The sequence below is a fragment of the Chenopodium quinoa genome, unplaced genomic scaffold (assembly GCF_001683475.1).
Source record: "Chenopodium quinoa cultivar QQ74 unplaced genomic scaffold, ASM168347v1, whole genome shotgun sequence".
Lineage (NCBI taxonomy): Eukaryota > Viridiplantae > Streptophyta > Magnoliopsida > Caryophyllales > Amaranthaceae > Chenopodium > Chenopodium quinoa.
In genome coordinates, this window is record NW_018745485.1 from 171,136 (window position 1) to 182,219 (window position 11,084).

Here is an 11,084-nt window from a genome sequence, read left to right on the forward strand (position 1 = left end):
ATTGTTTCCTAACCCCCGTGCTCGAATTAGAGTCCAACCAACTCAACTTATAAGGATGTGGGTGATTTGTCGTTGTAAGACCAAGTCTAGCTATCAAGGTTTTGGAAACTGTGTTTGCCTCACTACCACCATCAACAATTAAATCACATACCTCACCTTTAATCTTGCACTTGGTGATGAAAATATGTTGCCTTTGCGGTGCTAAGGGTTCGTCAACGCGAGCTTGCAACGCCCTTCTCACAACCAGATTTGTTTTGGGCTCTTCTTCGGGGAAGCATTGCTCTTCCTCCTCGTCCCCTTCATTAGAATTCACGTCCTCCACTTCTTCAACCTCGAAGTCCTCCCAATTGATAGTTTGATTAGCAATAAGCTTTACCTCTTGCATGGTCAAAGCTCTGGAATTTGGACAATCCTTCTTAAAATGGCCCCTTCCTCCGCACTTGTAACAAACAATGTCACTCATTTTGAAATCTTTCTTGTCCTTCTTAGGTGGATTGTTGGCTTTGACAAAAGAAGAACCCTCCTTGACAGGGAAGGTTGGTCTTCGTGCCACTTGAGGGGTGACAATCGGCTTCTTCTTCTTCCTTTTTGAATCAAACTTGATCACAAATTTGCAAGCTTCAGCAAAGGTTAAATTGGTGTAACCTTCAAGTTTGTCTTGCAACTCTTGATCCAACCCAGCCACGAAACGTCCCATCTTGAGTTCTTCATTCTCCGTGATTTCACACACGATAGAAAGTCTGTCAAACTCTTTGATGTAGTCTTCAACCGATTCTCCATTTTGTTGCAAAGTGCTCCACTTCACATATTGACTTTGCTTGAAATTGTGAGGAATAAAGCGATCCCTCATCCTTTTCTTTAACTTGCTCCAAGTAGAAATGGACGCCTTACCCCTAAGAGTACGTCCCCTTTGCTCTCCTTGTAGCCAGTTATCCCCATAGCCTTTCAACTTCACCTTGGCTATCTTGTATTTTTGGAACTCCTCTTGAATGTCCTTGTAATCGAAATATCTCTCCAAGGATTTCTCCCATTCCAAGTACTTTTATGGATCAAGTGTCCCATCAAAGGCAGGGACGTCCACTTTGAGACTCCTATCTTCCCTCCTAGGTGGAGGGTCTTCGCCTTGATCTCTCCTATCATGCTCGTTCATGAGCCTTGCCATCAAGGCAGCAAGGTTCCCTTGTAGATTGGCGTTGGTTTCGGCCAACCTCTCTTGACTAGCAATGGATCGATTAAGAGCTTCCAAAGCTGTCCTCAAGTCTTGATTTTCTCCCATGGTATGTAGGTATTCGACCCCTTTGGAAGAATTTAAGAAAACCCTTCCCCTACCTGACGCGCCAAATGATGTGTAAGCAAGGTGAGAAACTTGTTTACAACGGTCTGGAATGCGTGTTGCGTTTAGTTGAATTAGAAGTAGCAATGTGGAGTAACTAAGAAGGATTAGGGGAACTCTCACCCTTAACCTTGAGGATATAACAATGAGGAACACTCACTCACTTGTTTGGGCGTAGTAGTGATTAGGGAACTCTCACCTATTCGACAACTACAAGTTTAAGTCTTAGGAACTCTCACTAAAACACAAACTCTTCAAATTGAGATAACTCTCAAGTTTGGAAAATCAAACCTGACTAGCACAAGTCAAATTTAGATCATACACTCGTGTGTTTCTTGCAAATTTCTGGAATCTCTTTTATTGATCATTAGCATGCTATTTATAGCTTTAGTACATCATTTAGTTGCCACTACACTTAGCTAAAACAAGCAACAAATCAGAAATAACAAAACTGAAGATAAGGGTAGATTAAGTGACTCATGACCGTCCAACTTAATCCCCATTACAACTAATTATTACTCTAATTAAGAAAGCTTAAAACAAGGGAAGAATAACTCCTAAACGTTCAGCAAATTGACTCCAACATGCTGTCCAAATTCGTCCTCCAAAGCAGCCTTGAAATGCGCCTTTGTAACCTCCCATTTAAGCCTTCATTCAAGCTCCTTTATTACGAAGTTAAACCAGCTTGAAACTCTCCTTAAAGTATGCATTAAATCAGCCTACATTCCCCCATTATTGAGGTAATTAGTCACGCTCAATATGGTGCAGCCAGTTGAGGAAACCGTGCACACCAAAATCCATAGGAGCAGCATCGAAGAAAGTCTTGGACAAAATCAATTCCTTAACGTTCAACTCTTGGACTGGAATATCCGAACCTTGGCCACTTTGGTCAAGAGCCATGGTTGCAGAGAACGCCTTCAAATGGAATATTGGATTGTCAATAAGCTTGAACTTTGGAATATCAGCAGTGGAGAACTTTTTAGGGAGTCTTTCCTTCACATCCAAAGGAGTGGGAGGCCGTTCCACATAAGTGAAATCCTCAATAATCTTACTCATTTGTTCCTTCAGTTTTCAAGGGTGGAAACAGTGACCTTGTTTTGTTCCATGGTAGTGACCCTAGTGGTAAGGGTTTGCATCATGGAAGACAGTGCCTCGATAATTTTGTTGATGTTCTCAATATCTTCTTTAGTGGCCATTGTAAGGTGACGAGTAATGGAGATGGCAAAGTTTTCTTTGAACGCCTATTAGATTTGAGAGATTGTTGCGGTAATGACTCGAACCGTATTAATCTATCTCTGTTCCTTGACCAAGTACTGTGAAATAAAATAATTCACTTAATTGTTTGACTCATTGCTCAAGAAAGGAAAGGAAGGAAAAAAAATAGACATTTGAAAACAGGTGAGAAAACTCCACTCATTTTTTATTATGACGAAAAAAGGGTGCATGAACCTAATATACGATCATAAATGACCTGGTGCACGACTCGAGTCGAAACATAAAGAAAGTGTGTGGACTATACTTGACTCGTGAGTGACTAAGTGATGTTATAAGACTCGTGGTATGATCGTATGGCTAGACATGTGAACAATAACCAAAATGACTGACGTGAGGACCAAATTAACATGAAAGACTTGACTGGCGCGTTTTTATTTTTTATTTTTTATTTTTGGAAAATCCACCGTGTCACGGTGGGAATTGCCGTGACACGGTGAACTTTCCCGTGCCACGGTACGGCACACCGTTAAACGGTGCACTCTACCGTGACACGAGAATTCTTTTTTTTTTTTTTTTTTTTTTGCTAATTACTAAGTGAGTACGGTCCATTGGCAATCGTTAGTCATAAAATAATCCACCATAGACAAAGAAAGATCGTTAAGTTTAGGATCAAAACGACCAAACAAAAAACATGTAGGCACAATGATGCAAAGAATATTTCGCAACCTAAGGTCAAGTTCTATGTTCGACTATGGTCAAGTTTATTTGGTGTCAATAGGGTACCATGGTTAAGAGTTTGGACGCGTTAGCAAGGCAGCCTCCGTTGAGGGTGTATGCCAATGGGCGGGTCCGCGAGTTTGTGATGAAATCGAACTCGACTCCATGGTTTGGGTGGATTTAATAACTCAGATGAACCCTTATTGCCATGAGCGTTTTTGGGTTAATAGAGCTTAAATCCCCCGGGGCTAAGACGTATGTAGAACACATACGTTTTTTCAGAAAAATCAAAGGAAGTTGATTGTGAGAAGAGAAAATAAGCCACCAGACTGATTTTAGGACTGCCGTGACACGGTACAGCACACCGTCAGACGGTGCACTGTACCGTGACACGGCAGATTTTGCCGTGGCACGGCAGTCAGAAAATCTGACTGGTGCCCTGTTTTCATTCGTACACAATCAAGTTATTCAATTTTTTCTATGGGACAGATCTAAATGCGACGTTAAAACGTCTATGCATATGCAAAAATGCCAAATTAATCACATGAATATTTTTCAAGAATCTTTCAAGTCTCATCCACTCATTTTAATTAAATATTGATCACTCAAATCGATAAATAACCAAGAATCCTCCCTAGTGGAGTCTCCAAATTGTAGGCGTCGCTCCAAGTGCGCCTACGTAAAAAGCATATGTGAATATGCTTGGCACTCATAGGAAGTGGGAATTGACATAATAAGATTAGGGACAAGGAAAGTAGGGAGCCTCCAACAAATTTTTAAGGAACTTTTAAACCGTTCACGGATCATAAAAGGCAACCACGAATAAGGGACAACGATAGGCAACAACGATTGACCCGTGAAGGTTACACCCCATTCATAATCCATGAGATTACTAACTCCATATGGTTCGGAACCACGAAAGGAGGATCGGGGATGATGGTACGAAGTGAGTCATGGAGTCACATTCGCCCGTATTGGCCTCTACTCGATTCTTATAGTGAAAAGTGATCCATTCTACGCGTTCCTTTAAATTGCTTTCACGCCTTGGTTTAAGTATAGAACTTTGGGTATTGTATGAACTCCTTGGAGTGCTTAGGGGAATTATTATGGAAGAATAATGAGGCTAGAAATTAGGTTAAAGAGGGAGAAGAGAATGATTTTTGGTGTAAGGTCAGAGAGAATGATTATTGGTGCCCCAAATTGCAGAAAGGGGGGGTATTTATAGGGAAAATGAGCAGAGGGAACACACGGAAGCCTGAAAAGATAAAAACCCTAAAAAAGGCTACCGCGACACGTCAGATTCTACCGGGGGAAATCAGCGTGACGCGGGGAAAAATAGAGTGACGCGGGAAATATTTAACCTACGGGAGTAAAAACGCGTGAAAGGATTACGCGGAAAAGACACAGAGTTGTCCCGCGTCAACCGTGACACGGGAATTCCTACCATGACATGGCAGTAATTCCCGTGTCGCGGCACAGTTCCCCGTGACGCGAGGAAGTTTTAAGCACCGTGACACGGCAGAAAACGCCGTGACGCGGCAAAGTCCACTGTGTCACGGCATATGGCACCGGGTCACGGTACTTTGCCAAGTCACGGGGCACTAAAAAACATGAAAATCCCCTCCAAATTACCGTGTCATGGGAATTTCTCCCGTGCCACGTCAGATCTTGCCGCGTCGCGGCATTTTAGCTGCTGCATGGTAATTCCAGTTTTTTACGCGTTTTTAAAATCATCATAACTTTTGATCCGTAACTCGGAATAAAGAATATAATATATTATTAGAAAGCTTATCAAGTCTACTTTCCAAACCAATTAGAATTAGGTCAAAATAATTTGTAGATTTAAAGATATGGCCGTTTTAGTAGAAGGGTGTCGGTTTTGGGCCGAGTTTAATGTTTTGCTCATATCTTTTTCGTTATAACTCGGAATTGGGCTTATGATATATGGTTGGAAAGCTTATTTAAAGGCCTATCCAACAAAATAATAATTGGATCAAAATTTTATAGCCATAATATCAGTTTCTCTCAGCTTTGCGATATGGACACGAAAAGTGGAAAATAGGTTATGGTTTAGGGAAATGAGCTAGAAATTGGATTGGTTCATGAAATATATTGGATAGAACATGGATTTAAGCACTCCAAAGATTAAATACTCAACTCGACCAATAATGGCGGTGAAATGTGTTCATCAACGGGTTTGGTTTTGGGGAGACATTTTTAGGTGTCTACAATAATATGCGACTTTTTTTTTTAGGGCAATTGTCACTGCTTATGGACCCGAACCTGGGTGAGAACTTCGATTCGCCCGGCCAGCAGGCGGGCGACGTGCTTATCTTGTGTGACAACACTAGAGAGCGTTGTTTTCGTTTATAAATTTGGTGATTTAATTAACTATGTACTCTTATTATTGTTGGTTAAACATTGTTTTTTTTTTTAATCTGATCTAGTTATAGAGAATATTTGTTTACTCTAACTTTAATGTAATTAATTTAATTTACGATAAATTTAAATAACTATAATGTATGTATGATGGTAATAATTTAATAAAAGGAAATTTTTTTTTTGAAAAAAGCTTAAAAAAAATTTCTAGACGTTTTTTAATGTCTACATTTTTTGCATATTTTCACATTTTAAAAGTTTCCCACCATACCATAAGCTGACTCGAATAAACGCAAGATAACAAAAAGTGTCGCTAAATTTGAGTATGTGGACATGTAAAAGCGTCGCTAAAAAAACTATACAAAGTTGGAAAAATGCGCGAAATTAGTATTTTCTGACACTTCATATATTAGTTTAGACACAAAAAACGTCGAAATTCTCGACGCTTTTCTGTGTCCCTCAAAATTCTCGACGCTTTTTAGCAGCGTCGAAAAAAGACCTAAAAAGCGTCCAAAAAACACGCTTTTTTTGGTAGTGATGTAAGAGAGTCGTAGCCGTTCTTTAGTACGTAGCTCCTGCATTTTTTTGACCAAATGGCATGACTTTATAGCAATATGTACCCTAAGGGGTGATAAAGCATGTCTTTTCTTCGTCTTCTTTTGCCACTAGAATTTGGTAGTAACCTGCGTATCCATCCATAAAGGATAACATCGCATGTTCAACCGTGTTATTTACCAATAGGTCAATATGAGGTAGAGGAAAATTGTCTTTGGGGCTAGTCTTGTTAAGGTCCCTAATGTCGACTCACATGCTAACTCGTCCATCCTTTTTAGGGACTGGGACGATGTTCACTACCCATTCTGGGTAATTACATACGCGAATGAAACCTGCGTCTAATTGCTTTTGTACTTCTTGTTTTATTTTCATAGCAACATCAAGTTTCATTCGTCGAAGTTTTTGTTTTACTTGTTTAGAAGTAGGGTTCATGGGAATGGTATGTTCCGCAATTTCCCTATCTATTCAAGGCATGTCCTTGTATGACCAAGCGAACACGTCTTCGAATTCTTTTAGCGTCGATATGAGGATCCATTGCTCTTTCGAATTTAAAGTAGCCAATTTTGACTTCCCTTTTGTTCTCATCAGTTCCTATATTGATTGTTTCAGTTTCTTCAATTATAGGGTTCTTTTGTTCTTGTTCATTCATTAATTCAACCAATTTGTTAATATTATCATCTTCATTAGATTGATTGTTATAGCATTCAAAAGATTCAAGAGAAGACATATACTCGGAAATAGAGCTCATATTATTGAATCAAAAGAAAGTACATCAAGAGAAGAATCCTTTTTGAGATCTTCTCTTCCTAGGAGCTAGAAAATAAAGACTTACTAATGGCCACAAGGTCTAAATTTTTAGCTTCCTAAAAATCTAAAGTGGACTCGTTGTCAGATTCTTCAAACATCTTCCCTTCGCCAGTGACGATTTCCAGTGTATGTAGACACCCATTTGTATCTCCCCAAAACCAAACCCAGTGATGAGTACCTTTCGCGTCGAATCATAATCGAATGAAGTGAAAGTGAGGAAAGTCTAGTGTTGCGGAAAGTTTTATTTTCTTTTCTCTTCTCTCTGTTTTTGAAAACTTATATTTAAGAAAACAGCTAATCCAGTTTGGTTGGTCCATGATATGGGTCCAACAGTAGTGTAGTTGGATGGGGCTTGACAAGAGCTTTCCAACGATATATTATAAGCCCAATTCCGATGAATATTGAGGAAGTTATGGCTAATTTACTAAACTAGCCCGGTTTGAGCTTTATATACGGCCCAATGATCTAGGGGAGGGCCTAATATGATTTATCATTCCTAATGTAATTAGGAATGGTTTTAGTTTTCTAGAATCTTCTAGAAGGTTCTTTTCATTCCTAATTCAATTAGCATCGATAAATTGACTTTTGACTTTTTAGAGTTTTAATCAAAATCAAATAGCATTTTTGAGGAAATTATGTAATTTTATCCTTCAGTGCGGTAAACTTATCTGATTTTCGAAAACGCGTTGAAAACAGGCTTGGCGCCTAACCCCAGGCCCTTTAGCGCCTAGAACCAGGCCTGGCGCCTGGCGCTAGTGTTGGTGCCTGGCGCCAGCTAGCCAGGGTTGGCGCCAACTCTGTTTTCTGTGCGTCATACTCTGTTTTGTTTAATTTATCTGTTTGGTTGATTTTCTTTATAAATATCGTATTAAAAACTCCGTTTTCATGGACCCAATTCTCAGGAAATATCATCAACAATCAGTTTTCTAATTCTCTCATCTCTCTTAATTCTTCTCTAAACTTTGCTTTTTCATACAAAATTCCGCATTCACAAGATCTAGAAACACCTAGGCATATTCGAAGTTGCCTTCGCCCTAGACGTGAAAGGTTTAATATCTATTTCAATTATTTAATTTAATTGTTTGATTATTATTTTTCCTTGAAATTACTAACGTGTGTATTTTTTGTTATTAGAAAGAGGTACGAGGCATCAAAATAAGTGCTTTAATGGTTTTTATTGATGTTATGATGTAGACATCATGTTTATATTGTTGTTATGATATTCATAGTATCATGTTTAGGGTAATTTTAATATTAAATATGATTGTTGCGATGCTTCCTATGTTCTTCCTAATATTTATGATTGTTAGTATCATGTTAGGGCTAAAGATTTGATTTTTATGGCTTAGTGACATGCGAGGGTTTGTTATTAATCTTGTTAGTCTCATGCCTAGGATCTTGCTATTTTTATTATGCTTTAATATTAACATGAACATGATTATGATGATTATAATTTATGATGATTATGAATATTATTATTATTATTATTATTATTATTATTATTATTATTATTGTGATGATGATTATTTTATTTATAATCATAATTTTATTATTATGTTGCTTGATACATTATTTATTGTATTGCTTGATCACGCCTTTTATGCATGTTTAAAGGGAATGGGTACTTGTAATCACGCTTAATAAGATAATTAATAATCTTGTTTAGGGTTAATGTGATTATAATTCAAGTGATCACCAATAATAGTTTTATTTGTGCATTAAATTCAACCAACATAGATAAACAGGTTTAGGGTTAATCCTATTGATTGTATGTTAATCAGAAAGCGCACATGAATACGATCAGAATAAAGTAGAGGCCTATTTTTAGGGCAGGTTCAACCTCTTTTAGGTTGGATTTGTACCTTCATCCCCGAACCCTTATTTGGTTCATGACCTTATGGAGTTGACGATCTTTTGGATCGTTAAGGGGTGTAACCTTCACCTCGTGAACGGTTTACAAGTTCCTAAAAAACTTGTTGGGGACTCTTTTGCTCTATCTTCTTCCCTTTTGGTCGCCACCGTTCTTTATTGTATGATCACAGTGGGGTTTAAGCTAGTGGGATTTAAAGGCTTGATATCTATTCCCTACAGTTTTTGGCGACTCCACTTGAGAGTATTTCTATTTTAATTCCTGAATTTGTTTCAGCAATGATTTAGAATGAGTGGATGAGACTCGAAAAGTTCTAAGTATTTCATGTGCGTAATTTTGATTAACATTATTGTCATATGCATAAAAAAGATCTCATTGGAAAGACCATCCGTATTGAGTTAAACATAGAATTTTACACGTAGGAAATTTGAGAGATATCTTTCACAACTAGGACTGAAATAACATGATGAGTGACATTTATGTTACCCTTAGGGGTAGTGTATTGGTCTCTTTTCTCCTGTTTTTCTTAGGTTTTCTACCTCTTTTCTCCTCTTATGGCTTCCTTTTCTTATATGGATGAAAAGTATGCTTATTTGCGCTTGTTTTGATAATCTTTATGCATAATTTTATCATCCCCATGCTCTCGTGATCTTTTCTATCTTTTGCAGGTTCCATGACGGTCCTAAGCACGGTAGGAGGCCCCTTGGCCAACTATGGAGGCATGGGCAAAGACTAGAGGAGCAAAAGGGAAGAAGAGGAAGTTCAAGAGGAGGTGTGGCCGAACCTTTAAGAGGTTCGGTCGAACCAAGGTGTGGTCAAACTTTTGAAAAGTTCGACCGAACCTCCAAGGCAGTTTCAACCAAGTTTTCAGCATGTTTACAGGAGGGGTCGAACCAGGAAAGTTCGACCAAACAAGGATCAGGGAGGTTCGACCGAACCTACCCTGAGTTCGGCCGAACCTACCCTGAGTCCGACCGAACCTACACAGAGTTCGGTCGGACCTTGTCCCGTTTCAGCTGACTTTTTGCGGAGCTTCTTAAGCAATTTTGTAAGGGGTATAAATAGATTTTTTTTTGCTCATTAAAAAGAAGGAGATTTTTCAGTTTTAGAATAGTTTTTTTTAGGTTAGTTTTAGGTTTTTAGAGAGAGAAACTCTCAAATTTTGGAGAGAGAAAGTGAGGAGCACAATGGTTTTCATGGATTTTGGATAATCAAAGGAGGAATTTGATGATTTGAAGATCTCCATTTTATATCAATGAGCATTTCTTACTCTCTTCTCTCTTTATGCTTTATTAATTGCTTTGTTAATCATGTTTGAGTAGATTTCCTTCTACTAGGTGTTGAGTGAAGCTTTGTTATGGTTAATTGAGTTATTTGAGATAAATTTGATGATAATTGTGTGATTAAATTGATTGAATTGATGATGGCATGTTGTTTGTTTTAGATTGGATTGATCTCCCAAGATAGCAAACTTAATTGCATGTTAGTTCTAGTTTAACAAGGGATTGTGAATTAGAATTTATATATTTGATTGCATTTTGGGTAAATTTCTTCTATGCACCTAGTCAATGAGGGATCTAGGCTAGGAATTTGAGAGATTGCTCTTGATGGTAATTAATTCCCATTTTAATTCTTTCTTTGCATGATTGATTATCAAATCGATTCCCATTAACTTGTTAATTGTTCAAAGTGGATCTTTGCCCCTAGTAGACTTTGTAATATCTTGATCTTTATATGTGTGTTAGTGTAGTTGTAGTGTCCACTATCCATAAACTGACTTCGGCGTAGCTTAAGCATTAGATCGAGAACAATCCAACATTACCGTTCCTTGTGGTTCGACTCCGAACTTACCACTAGACTTGTTTAGGGGTTAGTTTTAGGATTTATAAATTTATTTGATTGAGTGTGGAATGTGCGACCGTTCTAACGCCCGTCATAACACCGCGCGAAACTGGAAAATTTTATCGAGCACAGAAAGCTGCTGAGGCATGTGGGAAGTAGCGTCAGGGGCCAGAGCTTGGCGCCAGTGTTTTAGTTATAGCGCCAGACGTTACAGTTAAAAGATGGCGCCAGTCTCTGTTTGCTGGCGCCAATTTCCCCCAATACCGAGCCAGAAATATGCGTTCTAATTTCGACCGGTTTTTCGTATTGTTTGCTCGATCCTACTTTCTGATTGAATTTTTTTTTTCTCACTTTTCTGAAATCCAT